A 17,409-nucleotide genomic window follows, 5' to 3' on the forward strand; every position below is an offset into this window, starting at 1 on the left:
CACAGTGATATTATGAACACAAAGGTACAACCATTTAATGAACACTGGACTGAGAATGCATCACTGCATGCTGGCTTATAAATAAATGCTTTTGTGACTAACGGGAACTCATTTACATTGGGTGGTGCTGGAAGGGTAAAGAGCGGAGCAAATATGTTTGACAAACTGAGGAAGTATCAGTTTTAAAGCACTTTATTTTTCAAGCAGGGAAGTGGCAGGCTTGCCTGGCCAGGCTGAGGACCTGGCAGATCAAAGTTCATGACATTGAAAGGTTCCCCTAAAAAACAGCTTGGGAAATATATGATTGTGAACACAGTCTTGGAGAAAAAGAAAGTAGACACAGGGAGTCCAAAACAACTAAGACTTTCCCATTCACAACATGACAGGTCTCAGCTGTGTATATACCACCTATTTGTTGCTTTTTTGACATCTTCTCTGAAATACTCCAACTCTGCATGCACGATGTAAGTCAGTTATGAAGGCACCAACATTATGACAGTTCGTCACAAAGCACAGTTGAAAGCTGGCATGAACTGGTGAGACTGGTAGAAGGGAACAGGTTACTTACATCTGAGCTGAATGAACAATAAGTTCAGGTACATTTACAGTGGTTTACAACTCATAGTTTTATTCACACTGAGAAGCCTACCTCCACTAGGAATGCAGTGATGGCAGTGCCATGAGATCAAGGCAATGTGCTTGCAGAATGACTCCTCTTTGTTCAAGGAACACATCTCAGCAATTCCATTCTGGAATGGTTCTATCAGTTATAAAAATCATGCCACATCTAACCACTCCCACCACCCTCCATGGCAGACGTTTGAAGACTTCAGTATCTCAAATCTATTTCCTATGCTACAAATAAAAATAACTTTAAAAGGGCTCTGCCTGTGGGCGATCCTCAGCAGCTCTGCTTCATCCAGGACACTTCAGGAACCAAACCACACACTGCTGCTTAAACTTGGGTCTTGCCCAATGAAAGGCCTGGCATTCCTCCACTGCAGCTCTATTAGCATTGACAGCAAAGAGAATTTATGCAGAGAGAGAAGGGACTTGTGTTCCTTCTACAATAGGGCCAATTGTCTCAGGCTGCCACATTCAGTTAAATATTTACTTTGTTGTTTCACAACTGAACAGGAAGCAAAAGGTCAGAGAGGCCCCACTGCAGAAAAGAGATGTTGTCATTCATCTATTCACCTCAAGCCAAGATTCCAGTGGGAGACTACTGCTTTCCAGTTTTTTTTCCTCTTCCTCCAGGAGACAGACACCAGGTAGTAAATTAACACTCCAGCAATTCTTCTGTCTAGTTACATACCCTAGAAGCAACATTAGAAGTCTGAGAGTATTCTATCAAGACCCTGAAAGAGGAACATTGCCAGGATTTATTCACCAAGACTGGTTAATGGAGAAAGATTCATCTCTTGAGACTACCCTTGAAGACCAGCCTTTTTGGCACACTTGAAAAATAAGAGCTATACCAAAGATAGAGCCCTAAGTGTGCAGAATTTCCTGCGACACAAAACTTCTCTCCCCTTGCAATGGTGAAGACCCTACTCAAATTCAGAGCCCTTCAGAAGTTACATTTGACAGCATGACGGTAAAATAAGAACAACCATTTAATAGGAATGAGACTGTTATTCTTGGCTTGTTGTGAACGGGTAACCTGCAGGTTTGCTCTCAGTCAATGAATTCACTCATAGAGCCACTTACCCACCTACACCATTAAAAATAGCCAAAAACTTTCTTAACCTGTATGTGTTTCCCTCCTCTGCCCAATTCACATGAGGGGAAAGCCTCACTGAGTTTAGCCAATGAAAACCTATCACAGTAGTAATCAAGCCATTATTTTCAAGAGGAATATACATGGGTCAAATAAACATCATGTAATTTTCAGCTAATTGCTGACATGCTCTGAGCTTGTGAAGAAAACGTGGAATATTTAGTCCTGGCACGAATGAGTCCTGCTCTGATGAAACTCTGACCACATTGCTTCTGATGGTCTGAGCGGCCAGACAGTCCCTGGGACACAGCCCTGGATGGGGTGAGTCATACCCAGCAACACCTGCTTCTTTCCAGTGCCTGCCAAGGAAACCAGCTCCAAAGCAGGACTCTATATTTGGACAGGAAAATCCCTCCTGCTCTGTCTCTTCCTGGAGCACAGCAAGCAGTTCACGGATTAACTATAGGACCTGAAGAGACTGATGTGTTTGCAGAGTCTGGGAAATTTCATCTTCCTCAAAGACCATAACCTCAAAACCACAGAGTCAAACCTTTTCCAAGGGGAATCCCAAATCTGGAGGGGAAGAGGGAAGTAAAAAACCAAACCACCCCACTAAAGAAGAAATCCCCACCATAGCTGACTAAGCAGACATTTATTAACCTTGCCCCTTCTAAGCTGATTATACGTGAAGTGTGTCCTTGTTCTGCAGCTGGTTAAAAGCATGGGAGCCCCATTCTAACTGGAAAGCAATCTGTGCACTCTTCTGAAAGAGTGAGCATGTATCTAAGTCCCAGCCTCATTAAAAAGGCTGAAAATTCCAGCACTGACTCAAGGCGGCGGCAGGATTACGCATCTGCCTGGAAAAGCACGGATTTCTTGAGGACTGTCCAGTCTATAAACAGTCAGCCACATCACCCAGTGGCGCACAGAAAACCCCTGGACAAGACTCAAAACTCTTCCTCACAAATCTGACAGGAACATTCCCTGGCCAGCTATTCTGGCCACAAGTACTCTTCCCATCACTGGATATGAGCTTGGTCATTCACAGCAACCCAATGCCAGCAGACTCCTGACTCCCATAGATCAGGAGGCAAAGCTCAGTTTTTTTATAGATCAGAACTGAGCAGCCAGACCAGGCTCTTCACTTCAAAATGGTCAGAAGTCTTCAAATAATCTTCAAGTTCCCATATGACCTTGGGGACATTCTGGTAAATCAGCAGGATTTTCATTCCCAAGTCAATACTAATACATGAGCAGAGAAAACACTTCCCTATACAATCTTATATCCCATACTATTCTATTCAAGCAGCATTTTAAGCTATGTTTGGAGACCAATACACCACTCACAAATGGGTAATATAATATAGTGCTTCAACAACATAACTGTATTCCATTCTGCTTCTACTAAACCACTCCGTTTTATAGAATAGGAAACTGAAATGCAAAACCACTGGCACTGCACTGCATTTGTAATTTCATAGTGCATAAAGAATGTACCGAGCTCCTGTCAGAGAAATAATGCAAGTGGATTTAAAATCTACATTTTGCTCATGTCAGCTAAGCTCATGTACAACATGAAAGGTATTTCCTTTTTCTTCAAAATGACTCAGAAAAGACCATGACACAGTAAAATATTTGTCAGCAAGATTTCTTGGAATACTGGCCATCTGCCATATTACTCAAGAATTACATTTATCTCAGGCTCTTGGCTAACACAGAATTTGAACAAGAACATTCACAGTGGTTTGTAGAACATACTACTGTATTTTATTCCAAGAATCAGGACAAGCCCTCTGCTTTACTTATGCGTACTTGTGTGCTTCATTTGCCTGACTGTAAATACAGCTTTCCAGAGCTGAATCATTACAGCTTTATGACACCAAGTGAACTGTAATGACTCGTGCTCTCATGCAGACAAGAGAGCAAAAAGTCAGTGACAGAAATGAGCTGTGCTTCATCAGGACACTGCTCCTCATCTTTTGAACCTTCTCAGAAGGGAAATTTGAGAGCACAAGCAGCAGCAGAACAGAACAAATATCCAATATATTTTGTGAAGAGCCTGAAGAAACCTCAGCTCTGTAGAGCACAGAGATCTTGTGCTCCTCTCATGGTGCAGATCACATTAAAACAAAGAGTGTAGTGCGGAAACTTCCTTCTTGCCCTCTGTAACTCTCAGCATGGCATTTCAGGCTGTGATCCAAGGCCTAATTTAATACAGCACACATGTGTAACCTCATCTCTGTTGTGCTGAGAAGACTGCTGTTAAGATGTGTACAAGCTTAAAGCTATGAAAGGTAAGAAAAAGTAAAATTATGGACAGAATGTAATCATCAAGACATAAATAACAGGTCAATGAGTAAAGGAAAGAAATACTGATGTGAAAAGGTAACACAAAGCTAAAAAGTTTTACAAGAAAGCAAAGAAATTTCACATTTTGCTCTGTGAGATCTCAGTTCATGGAAGTGCTCTTCCCTCTTGACTACGATTCACTAATATCCTATGGCAGTCAGAGAAAAGTGCTGGCATGAAAACAAGTGCCACACATCTTCTTTTACAGCCCTCCAGATGATTCATAAGCAGTTATTTAAAAGTCATAAAATTGTTCATCTGGGGGGTGAGTCACTAGGAAGTGACTCGTATTCCAGACCATCTCTGTGGCCCTTAAGAGTCTTTCAGCAGGATTCCCACAAGACTGACTGCTTTGTGACACAAACTCTGTGGTCAGCTGATTAAAGGGACACTGCAAGGAGGAGAGAGGTAAGGCTCAGGGTACTGAGGACAAACACACATGCTGTTTCACTGGCCATATTTCTTCTACACGTACATTATGAATTTATTACCACACAACTGACTGCAAATATCAGCTTGCTGATGTTATGACAGTAAATACCCCCCCTCAGTTATGTCTGTAAGCATAAACACTGAAAATTATTGATTACAAAGATGAACATTATCTATCATTTGGTAACACCAAGGAATGAATATTGCAAAATATTTTTAAAACACTACTTATATCTGTAAAGGTTTTCCAGGTACCTTATGAGCTTGGGGTTTTCATTTGGATTCTTTTCACCTCTCAGGAACTTAGCTGAGTACTAATAAAGGCATATCAGTATTAAACTTCTTTCTTGAAGTACTGGAGTACTGCTACAGATCAAACATCATCCAAATGGTATATAATTCACAGACATATGCTACAGTCATTTTCTGCAAGCTAAAAGTAAACTTCATGCTTCCCAGAGCTTTATTCCTGTTCAGTCTTTTAATGCATGTTCTTTATAGGAAGTGTTTTGTGATAGTATGTAGGTGGAATCTGGAAACGAAAGGCTGCTCCTCAGTCGTGGCTATGCTGTGTGCCGAGTTCACTGCATTATTCATGCATTCCCAGAGGAAGCCACATGGATATGGGCACAACTATAAAACAGACTCTCTAGTAGTTTTCATATGGGGCTAATTTCTTATTGTCAGGAAGGGGAAGCGTTATCCATCTGTCAGAAACCACAAACGGGCATTGTCTCCTGTTACAATGAAATCAGAGTAAAACTACTCATGAATTAATTTTTCAGATTGTAAAAAGATGGTCATGAATCACAGGAGAAGAATGCAGTGGTCCAAATTCTGATGTTTGTGGGATGTAGGTTCATGTGGCAATACTAATACACACATAGCACACTTTTACTCATCTTTAGAAACCACAGCATGATGGCAGTAAACTGTCATGCTCTTGATAGAACTCTGGTGTTTAACAGTATCAGCCAAGTCTGGTTACACTTTTTAGCGTGAACTGCCAGAGAAGGACTGTTTTAAAAAGTAGTTGCTACAATTACAGCTATATATGAGAGATAAGCAATGCCTTTGAAATGTAACTTCATACCCTCATAGGCATGTTTGCAGCTGAAGGCAAACTGAACTGGAAACAAGCAATGTGAGTTGGAGCACAAACTGTGACATAGAAAATACCAATCACCTTGTCAATCAGCTCCTCAGACACAGATGCTAGAAAAGCTGTCTTAGCATCTGCGGCTTGCAGCAACCAACAGACCAAAGCATCAGGCTCACAATGAGCAGCAAAGATAGTGCTGAGCAAGTTCTGCACACCACTGTGCGGTGCTAGAGACCGAGACTGACTTGGCTTTCACTCCCAGATGACTGTGCAGCACTTGCAGTCAAGACTAGAACAGAGCCTATTCACCCCACTGCCTTCTCCTTTACTCGAGGAATACATACAATACTTCACTCTGTGCTGCCCATCTTGCAAACTCTGCAGCTGTACGTAAGTACAATAAACAGCCTCACACCATCTGTGGAAATCCAAAGGAAAGAACCACAAGGATGTAGTAAACGATGACAAAAATTCTACCATATCACTGCTTTTCTCCCATGTATTCTCACAGCTCTTCAAGCTGCTAGTTCACTGCCATGCCACACTACCACCACATTAGCAGAATGGGTTGGGGTACTGCCTGTTTAATCTAGTTTACAGAGTACAGCTCCTGCATAACTAACTACAGCCTTGAATCAAAGCTTTTAGGCTCTGTCCACTAACAGTGGTTATCAGTTTCCTCTTTACAATGAAGTAGGAGTTTCACTGAGACAGCAGCAGCACAAAAATGTAGAGGCTGATTCTCAATTATCTATGTGAAGTTCAAAGTAATTTCTTGCTAACCCTGCCTCTTTATAAGCTTTCTAAACATCATTTAGCACTGTATTTTAAGTTGACCACAGGAAGCACAAACAAGAAAGTCCAGGAGAAGCCTTGTCTACCCCTCAGGCACTTCCTGTACTAGTGACAAAAGCCTAATGCAAAATTGGTAAGAAAATGCTTCATGTTTAGGTTATGCTTTTTTATTCTCATTACAAATATTAGTTCATCAAACCTCTCAGTCTGGAAACAGCAGTGCCCACCTCCACGTCACTGTGTCTGGCCAGATGCAGAGCTGCCAGAGCATGGCTCCACAAAACAAGTCTGGGAGTAAACTCAGAGAATGAATAAAACAAGAACCAAGCTCTTAATTTTGCTTCCCACTCTTCAAGCAAAATGGGTGCTTAACAGTCACTTGATCTACTAGGCCATCCTTTGCTGAAAGGAAATTATCTATACTCCTCTCCACTAGCCTTATAATGACTTAGCTGATGGAAGAAAAAGCTCAGTGGTCCCTTTAAGGAGAAAGCAGATGGTTCAAGCACTTCCATGTTTAAAACAGACACTACAAAACAACTGAAAAGGCCAAAAATGACAAATAGTTTCCTGATTGCCAGAGCTATCCTGATCATAATGACAGGTAACAGTGAATTTTCTCTTCCTGCACGGATTTTTAGGCAATAAAAGCAAGGATAGATACAAAAACATTCACAGAAACTTTTCCAAGATTGGATATTAGGAACAATTCCTTCTCCAAAGGGTGCTCAGGCATTGGAACAGGCTGCCCAGGGCAGGGCTGGAATCACCATCCCTGAAGTGTTGACACACCATGGAGACGAGGCCCTCAGTGCCATGGGTTAGTGGTGGCCTTGGCAGTGCTGGGGAACAGTTGGATTGGATGAGCTTAAAGGGCTCTTCCGACCTGGCTGATTCTGCGATTGATTCTGTGATTCTAAGTCTCTGCATGTGTTTGCTCCAGCCACAGTTTGACTCTACGCTGAAGTAAGAGTTGTGCATGTGCTAGCAATTCATTTTCCATCCCTGCTTCATTTACACAGGCAGTAAAAGGAATATATGCACTAGGAAATAGAGCACACTCTAGGTAGCTGACCTGAATGTCTGCAGAAGCAAGATCTTGAAGCGTCTGCTCTTTAATCTGAGCACAGCATCTGATCTCTGCTGATCATCAAACAGGGATGCTTCTCTCCACTGTTCCCTTTCTCAGCCAGATTTCTGCTGTTTCTACTAGCTTTCAAGTGTTCAATACTGTCCACAGAGCCTTCCCTATTCCTCCTCAAAACATGGCAGTCAATTTGCCACAAGTCCTACCACTGGGAGGGCTCTCCCATAGGAAACACTGCCTGTTCAAACCCTTCACATTAAGCTGTTGACTCCTCTGTATCACTACAGAAATTAGAAGGCAAAGGCTACCTTTTTCTTTACAAGAGGCTATTTTCTAGAAGGCCTCACTGGGGTGGGGCAGGCAGCTGCAGGAGAATCTTGCTTGTGTTGAGTGATTTCAGACTGCAAGAGACAGATAAGGTACATGAATCAGCAGTGCCTTAGGCTCCAGTTGGAACAGTATTTCTCTCCACATCAGGAGAAAGATCCTGTGCCTGACAAGAGCTAAAATCAGGCAGGGAACTAGCTTTCTAAATCAATTTCTAAACTGAGGGACTGCAAATCAAGGAGCTCAGTGACTTAGCCTTCTTCACCTAATGCTTACACAACGAAAGGCATGGTGGGTCCTGCGGCAGGAAGAGGAGATAAGCCCTCTAAAAGCCCATGACCTTTCAGCACCTTAATAGCATCTTGGTAGCATCAATTCCAACCAAATCAGTTCCTCTAGTCAATGCTAAAACAGTTCTAATGCCACATCCCTTCTGAAGGAAGCTTACCTTGCATGATTTTTCACTGGTACAGGAAATCCATAGATATACCCCAGATTCTCTCTACCCTCTCTTCTTACAAAGGTCTAATTCCACCTGCGTTATTGCTCCAGGTGATGGATCCATGGTTCTTTATTTGCAGATCCTTCCAGATTGCAACCTTCTGCTGCATGATGCTGAAAGCATCCGTAACCTCATGACAATAGAAGTGACATGAGGACATAGAACATTTTTACATGCTGAGATCAAACTCAGTATGTCCTGGTGAAACTAGAAGTAAGATAGCTTCTTTTTGCTTCAGAATAGCAGAATTCCTCACGATTTAACACATTATAGCGTATGGAAGACCTTTATCTGTCCTAAGTCTTGAACACACTGAGATCTGCCAGATTGCATCAGCAAACTCAAGCGCTGGTAGTATCATCATGGGCAAGCTTTTAAATACCTAAATAAATATCCTTTTAACAAGGTTTTAACAGTGTCTAGAATCTGCTGTAACCTATGTGGTGATGCAGGACAAACTCACACAACCTGAGACCTATATTCTACATGAAGAGTTCTGTCCAAGGTAAAAAAAGCACTCTGCATTGTATCATATTTCTGAAGTCTTACTGAAAATCTGTAAGCATTCAGTTTCATCAGACTTGAGAACTTGTATGGTACCTAACTAGAATGTACAAGAAGTGAATAGTCTTATAAATTAAAAGATTTGGAGGAATACAACTGGGAATCCTTCTACTACTTTCTCAACCGTGCCTTCCCCTATCAGAATCCTATCTCTTAGCAAATGTATTTCCTGATGATTCAAGTGTTCCTAACTACTACAGGCAATGTTCTGTTCCTGATGCTAGTGACTGACACACTCACTCAAGACTTAAGCAGCTAGGGGAAAAGACATTAGAACTGTATTTAACTGTTTGTTGGGCAGTGCCTGCCTACTTTGCACTCAGAAAAAAAGTGAGATATTTAAGGATAAATGTGCCTCAGTGTGTGCATGTTACACCTAAAGCCTCATTCTTTGAGGCTGGCCTTTTTCCTTTCCATGCAGCCTACAGCATGCTGCTTTACCGATAAAAGATACAGCTTCCTGTACACAAAGCCATGGAAAAAGAGATTTCAGGAAATAATGGAATTTATTTTTTTAAATCCACAAAATAAATCACACCCCCCCCCAAATGGTTTTCTGTTTAAGACAGACTGCCTGCAGGGACTGCTGTGCTCTGCCTCCAGGGAAGGAGATAAACCCTATCAAGTATTCATTAGAACAGGGATCAAACTGTACTGACAGCTAAGCCAATGCAGGCATACGCTGTTCCCTTACCACTGTTTACCTGCTAAATAAACTGACCCAACGTGTAAGTTATTGCACCTAAGTGATGCAATGCATAAAAAATCTGAACTAGTAACCTCCAATATTCTTTGAACACTCAGGAATAACCCCTGCATTAGTCAGGGAGCAGCAAGCACAAGCTGCCACTGCCTTTATGAGTCATGAACAAAGGAGACTTGGCACCTCTTACAGCTTTGTGTAACCCTCCTCCTCATGTTCTTCTACTCCAAGCCAATGTTTCCCAAACTGGGCACATAATATGAGCACATCCGTGATGCTGGCTACATCCCCACTACATCCTGTCAGTGACTCATCCGAGTGTGCCCCATCAACTAGTACTCCTTGATCTCTGCTACTCTGTTTACATACATCTATCTAATAGAATAGATACATTTCTGCATTGGATCTTTATCCAGCTAATCTGAGTGTCTCCATTTGAGCGTCTAAGTTAAGCAGTTGAATCTTATGCTTCCTGTAGGTGTTTTGCACCAGTAGAATTCATTTCCAGCCTCCCAATAGATCTACCCACTTTCTCAATGCAGTCTTCCCTGGCTTTTTCAGTCCTTTAGTTAAAAGCAAAATTCAAACCCTAGTGTCTTGGGAGATGTTGCTGAAAGCTTCTCCTTCCAGCAGTATGCACCATAGATTAACACCAGGCCTGCTCAAAGTGTCCGGATATTTGTCAAGGCCAAATATTCACCAAATTGTTTCCTACAGCTCTCCCCCTACAGGAACTGCCAACTGAACCTTTTGAAAGTTTCCAATTCACTTAAGCACTAAATACAGCTAGAGACAAGTGCCAGTGTCTAGGAAAGCAGGGCCTCTAGGAATGCAGAATATATGCCACAGTTACACAACATTAATAGTTTTAAGAAACAAAGGCAGGATCACCCGTTGTATGTAACTGCAGACTCAAACAGATTCAGTCAGTGTTCAGACGAATGTATCACTGGTAGTAAGGTCTGAAAACATGGGGTCAGTTTGCCTGGTAACTGCTTCGGGAGTCGAGCATGAGCATCTCCAAACCAGACAAAGAATGCCAGCTAGAATAGATGTTTACTTCCTGCCAATGCAGCATTCTTCATGTTGGTTATTTGTCGTAATCATTACAGATAGTAGTTCTCAATGAACACACATAAGAATTTATAGCTTTAAAAATGACAATTAATTAAAGAAAACTTCCTCTCTTTATACAAAACATAAAGGCAAAAGTTTACCATCCCTCCCAGTTTTCTGATGCTGTGTTACTCTGCATGCATCACCCACACCAACATGGAGACTGAGACTGCAGCGATCCCCACAACACCCTCAGCAGGCAAGTTTATGCAAGCTAACTCTGTGCAAAAAGCTCTTGTGAAAAAAGCAGAACAGAGGAGAACACAAGGTGTATCATCAAGGCAAGCAGAAGCCTTGGCTATGTGATCTGCAATCCAAACTGCTGGCTCTTTGCAGAGCGAACTCCCCTGTTTCCTCCCAAATCCATGGTAGCTGTTGGCATTCTGAGAGAATTTCCCATTCCACTTTGTGCTACTGTAATTGTACCTGGATGCACTGCAGAGGGAACGTCCATCTCTGTGTCTAGAAACCACAACTGCTCTTTTGCAATCTGCACCAACAATACTAATGGTACTTTACCTACAGTAACTGGATTCATATACTGCTTTGTAATCATTCATGGAAGAGGCACAGGACAGTAAAAGCAGAAATAGGCAACACGTTATTCCATGAAGGAATCTAGTAAAAAACTGAAATGCTGTTTTCTAAAGGATTTTTAGAGAGCCCTTAGTGTGAAAGCAGAAGCTGAAGCTGCTTCTACCACTAGTTCAGAAACACACAAGTTAGGAAAGAACAGTTAATTCTGTCCCTGGCTTCTTTCTTTCCAATTATTCTTCCCATCCAGGCCCAGTGCTAAACTGAATGCAGGAATTCAAAGGATGTTGCTGAGGGCCAATGACTTCCCCTTGCACTTGGAAACTGAGAATCATCCTTTGCTGCTCCAAGTCATGGTTAGTCTGACAAAACTAGAAATGCTTTTTCTGGTCCCAGGAGTTCTCCACTTTTCTTCTCCACACAAAGCATCAAGAGCTTTTAACTTCTAATTACTACAACTGACAGTGTTTCAGCTTCATAAAAATCTGATCAAGACCTTTGCACTGTGGGCATGAGAGCATTTTAGACAGGGTTGGAGGAGGCAGATATTAAAATCTTACCTTGCCAACTTCCAACAAAACAACAGATGACATTAACCTCACACTAACTACTCCTTATGAAAGTTCTCCATTCCTTTAGTCTCTTTGGTCAGTAGGAAGTAGAAATGGTTTGTCCTCAGATCCACTGGTGGCTCAAGAAACACTCCAGCTTTCCCTCTCAGCATTCCAAGCACAGGAATCAACCACAAAGGGTTTTTTCATTTTCCTCTGATTAACACACACATACATAAGTTTACATATGGCAAGCGCTGCACATTTTGGTGTTGCTTAAGAAACATCTGCGTTAGAAGCTGGAGCAATGGAAGTAGCCTTCCTGGTTCTGTGAAAGACTTAACCACAGCAGAGACCACGAGGCGAGGACATTTCTGAAGGGAAGGCATTTGTCACAGCAAGGGGAAGCTGCAAAGCAACTTGAGCTGCCTGCTCTGACAACTCCAGAGGCTGTGTGTGGAGCCCAACGCAAATAACTGCTCTAACTTCCTAACAGCACCACGATGAGTAATTGCATTCATTGCATAAGCATAGAATGAGGTTCTCTCTCCATTGCTAGTAGCAATGAAGGAGTAGATATTCTGGCCAACAACAAAAAAAAAGATCTAATTCTGTGTTTTGCCCAAGGGAGTTGCCAATACCAATTTCCTTAAAGCAGGATGTAAAAAAAGCCCTACAGGTAAGTGCTTTCCTCACAGAGAAAGAGCTAACCTGGTTATCGAGTTTTCTTTGTGCCATGCCCCATCACTTTGAGCCAAAAAGGCCTACAACACCCACTGCACTCTAAGTGATCCTCCTGGCTCCAATGCGCCTCTGTGATGTGGAAAAGCACCACCAACAGACTTATGCCAGCTCCCACTTCACAACTGTGGCTAATGTCTGAGCTGGTAGTTTTACAACTGAGGAAAATTAATCCTTCAGCAAGGACTATCAGCAGGTGACCAGAAAAGGGGAACAGCAGTGAGGCATGACTGACCATAGGTGGAAAAAACAGTACTTTAGAAATCCTCTAATGTGGGTTTTAGATAACAGCCTCTCAAACACAGGTAAGATACACTGGGACTGAATATGGCTCAGCAAGATGCTCTCCTGCCCACAAGGGAATTTCTCTAGGAACTCTACTGACTCCTTATAATGGTGCTTTAAATACACAGCACTGCAAGAGCCTAGTGAAAAGGACTCTGGGCAGACTGCTCAGCAGTGCTAGCAGCACAGAGCCCTCATGGACTGTCCTTCTGACACAACTGGTGGCTCCCAAGAGCCAGCAAGGGTGGCAGTACCTGCCCTGGAATCCACTTAAGCCAAGTCTGCAGCAGCCCCGAAGAATGTGTGTAGCACAATCTTTGTCACTCGGTTATACACAGGTGAAGAACAATTGCATTTTCCCTGTTTCCACAGAAAAACAGCACTGAAGGTAACACTTAGGCTCAGCTTTTCTCTTCCTTCTGTTTTCCAGTCTGGTTTCTTCAGAGACAGCAGTCAGATCTAACATACTTAAGAGGAGGGCTAGCCTCTTCCAAATCCTATCCAACCTGAAATACTGGCTTTCTTGGCCAGAGGCCCAGGTGAGGCTGCAACTGTGACACTACATGCAGTACCTTTGCTTAACCTTTTCCCTCCCACATTGCCAGAATGCATTTCAGATATATTAGCATCTTAGCAACAAAGATGATTTCAAACACAGCTTTTTATTTCTCTTTCCAATTGAGCTCTGCAGCACTGCAATCTGCACATACCCTTAAAAACTCAGGTGCTAGGCTGCATCTTTAAAGCATTTGGTCTCCCCAGCATATCCAGGGCCAGAGGCTGCTGCACCAAGTGCCTTCAACCAGGGTCTGGTGGGGGCTCAGCAGCACCCCCACTTTGGCTAACTCTGTTCCACCCCTCCTGCCTCGACCTCAAGGAACAGCCAAGGGGGTAACGTCCTTTTCCCTCTTACTATTTGGTCCAAGTTAAGAGTCTGCAGACTCACACACACCCACAGACTCCAGGTTCTTTGCACAGACTTACTTTTAGACACTTCAGTTCTAAAGTGAACTTCATGGGAGCTGTTTATAAACATTTCTTTAGCCATGCCACAGCTAGCTGACAAAAAAAAAAAAAAGAAGAGTTAATTTAAGTGTTCAAGCAAATTCCTGGGACATCTCATCATCAGCTGCGTCTGGCAGTTGTGAAACTCACTGTCTTTATACACAGAAGCTGTTCAGGAGTTTCTGACCTTAGCTCCTCATTGGGAAAGATGATTTCTTATGAAATTGTAAGAGGGCTTTACTCACCATAGAAAAAAACCTTACATTAATATATTTAATTCCTTACTCTAGCTTCTGCAAAGAAAGAACCCATGTCACGTCTTCTGCTTCAGTTCCTCAGTGCAAGATGAAGGATGCCCAGGACTTTTCCACCCTGCAGGTAACTGCACTCCAAAGCTGCACCGGAGTCTCTCCTTCCTCTCCTCTCCAGCATTCCTCAGGGTGTCACATACACAGACACTGTGAACAGCAACTACCCTGTTTTCAGCTCCTGCCCTGCAGATTACTGGACAGGGCAGTACAGATGAAGCCACAACTTCTACAGTGGGCCAATGCTACCACAACTCCGAAGGCACGTGCTAACTTCTACAGAACTTGAGGCAGATGAGAGAGGTAGCCCAGCTGTACAAGCCACCCCTGAAGGAATTCCAGGTGAATTCACAGTAACAGATGGAAAATGCTGACAAACTGCTTCCCCACCCCCACCCAAGCGAAAAAGGATTTCAACTTTACAACAACAACAAAACCATTACAGACTGGGATATCCCAACTACCTTAAATGTGACTTCAGCAGGCAAGCCTTACTTGAGGTGACTCAGGGTTACTCAGCTATCAGGACAAATTATCAAGCCAATCCTTTCACTTTGACACCAAGAAATAATGACTCTCGTGACATTTCTTCCTGTTCACTTGCTTGCCAAAGAACATCGTTGATAACTTCTTTACAAAATAAACACCAGCTACTAGAACCTGATGTACAAGTAACTGCTCTAGCTTCTACCAGGTACAGATAGCAATGGTACATTGAAGTAATTTCCTAGAAACTGTAAATCCAATTGATTAAATACATTTAACTAAACTTTTTATGGCACAGAATATTCTTAGGCATCTCCATTTTAAAATAAGCAAAATGGCCTCTGAAAATGCCATGTTGCAAAAGTATCCTGGAGAATCGCAGGTATCCTGGAGCTTTGAGGTGAGATACAAGGCCTTGCTACCCAGTCTTGCCCAGCCATCTGGTGCTGAAGTGAATTACAGACCAGTCAGTCTTACAGATACTGATGGAGACTGTGGCAATTCATGCTACCTCAAAGAGGAAAGAGAAAGCTTAAAATAATATCTCTTATCTAAGATGAGCCTAATCTATCCTACAATCAATGGCAATTTCAAAGCATGAAGGGCTCAAGGCAGAGTGTCAGGTATCACACAGCAATTCCTCAGCAAGGAGAAAGGTAGGGATCTCTTTCTCTGGGATATTTGCTAATATCCTTCTCCTCAAGCGCCCTGTGGTGGAGTTGCCTACTGAAGAACCATTTTATCACAACCTGGCAATGTGTTCTAATGCTCTACTGTAAATTTGTTTTACATGATGCACACCACCTCACTCAATGTGGCACCTTTGCTGGTGACTGTACTGGGACACAGCACACAGGCTGCTTAAAGTCACCCTTTCCTCATACTGTGTGTTTGTTTTAAAATAAACTATAATCAACTCATGCTATAGACTGATTTAAACACCTCCAAGCCTTAAAATGCAATGCATATCCTCCAACAATCCTGGACAAACACCCTGAAAGTAAACTAAAGAGCCTGAAAGCAGCTGCCATGCCAACTGACTGAATCTGCCAGCTTAGCATTCAAATAGCGGTGGTACCATAACAGTGTGCTGACCCATTTAGTCCAAACTAACTATCTGGCTGCTCCCACTACACTTTGATCCCTCAGCTATCTCTTTTCACACTGAAAATGCTTGAAGGAGCTGAATAAAAAGGTAAATAAACTAATCTTCCTTCCCTCCAACCCGTAACACAGTAATCACAAACAAGCAATAGCTGGTGCCATTTCTTAGAGGAATTCCTGTGGAGGAACTCACACTCAGCAGGTTCAAAATGAGACCAGGTAAAACACACGGAAAAACTGATCTGCAACCAGAAAATAGAGGAGCAGGCAGGGGTGAACCTGGCTACAACAGCTGTGGCTTCTGAGGGAGTGCAGGAGGTCTGGACTGCAAGTGTCTAGGCTTGCAAGCTTCCCCCAAAGTAGACTGTCCTATTGATCCCACAGGAGTCTGACCACCTAAACAGACTTTGGTCTGATCCATTAGGTGAATTCTCATGTTATTCTTACTCCCACACGCAAATCTGTCAGCTTTAAGGGGATCCACATCCCAAACAGAAGCTTCAAATAAAGAACTTCTGTTTGTGCACTGTCTCGATATTCACACACACAAGATCCCAAATGGATGTTACTTTCATTACACATACTTCTCAATTACCTTTTTCCATTCAAATATGGGCTGTCTTTTGAGAGCCAGCCAGCTGACTTCAGAAGGCAAGGCTGCTGAACTGCTGCTGTCAGCTGCTGCCCTGGAAGACAGACAAGGAAAACAGTTCTTAAGGTGTTTACCACCAGTGTGCCAGAGGTTATCACCAGTGTTTGCTGTGTGTGGAAGACAAGCAAATAAGCAAACGCGTTCATATAGTGAGCAGCTTGGGAAAGGGCAAAATACCATTATTTGCAGAGTGCTGTACAGCCACTCCTCTGCACATGTGCATTTCTGTATGGAAAGCTTATTTCCAAAGTTATAAAAAGTCATTAACCCATCACCAGAAAACCTGTCCTCTGTGTAAGCCCAAAGCTCTCCATCAATATACAGACAGTATCTTCCCCTGCAAGTGTGAGGAGATACTAAAGTAGCTTGGACATAAGGCCTGTATTAATAGAAAACATTTCTCAGCAGAAGCTTCATGAAACCTTTACTTTGAAACTACTGCTTCCAGTGAGACCAGAAAACTTGTGAGATCACACCAGAATTAGAAAGCATCTTCGTGCCAAGTCTGAGATGGAACCATGCACCTTTCCTTCTTCAAAATACTATTTTGATAGCAGACTTGGTTCAACTTATTTACAGATTTGCAGGTAATTTTTTAACTTGTCAAAACATATGCCAGGCATGTGTGCAGCAGGCAGATAACTTATAATTTAAGTAATTTCTAAAAACAATATGCAGAAACAAACATTTAATACAGATGATTATCACTTATACTTTGATTTTGGCTTCATACTACTATCTTTGCATCACTGTATTTAATTACACTGCACATTTCCTTCATGATTCATCATTGCATAACAAACTAGATAGCCACTTTATGGGTGTGTTGCAGGTTTACACAATTAACAGAGTCTATTGGACTGGAAATGACGATTTGTATTAACTGAAAAGATCATGTGGCTGCATAGTTTGTGGGTGTTGGTTTATTAGAATGGAAAGTGCCAATTAGAGAAGGAGAAAACAAAGACAAACTCATTATGTTTTAAAGAGAAGCGCCTATGACTTCCTGGAAATGTTAAAGTTTATCTGGGATAGGATTCCCAGCT

General features: G+C 42.4%; 1 protein-coding gene across 3 annotated transcripts in view; it reads right to left on the bottom strand.

The window, feature by feature from the left end:
* Positions 1–17,409, bottom strand: part of SLC45A1 (solute carrier family 45 member 1) — a 56,500-nt gene that overhangs the window by 30,873 nt on the left and 8,218 nt on the right. Inside the window, exon 2 of one of the 3 annotated variants that reach the window (XM_061351562.1) lies at positions 16,296–16,397. The exons of the other annotated variants lie outside the window; for them this stretch is intronic. The gene's annotated coding sequence lies outside the window, so the exon portion shown is untranslated. The remainder of the gene's footprint in view (positions 1–16,295; positions 16,398–17,409) is intronic. 3 annotated transcript variants of the gene reach the window in all.

Source organism: Neopsephotus bourkii, unplaced genomic scaffold (assembly GCF_033783945.1).
Source record: "Neopsephotus bourkii isolate Nb327-2 ecotype Australia unplaced genomic scaffold, CSIRO-AGI_Nbou_v1 NB_593, whole genome shotgun sequence".
Classification (NCBI taxonomy): domain Eukaryota; kingdom Metazoa; phylum Chordata; class Aves; order Psittaciformes; family Psittacidae; genus Neopsephotus; species Neopsephotus bourkii.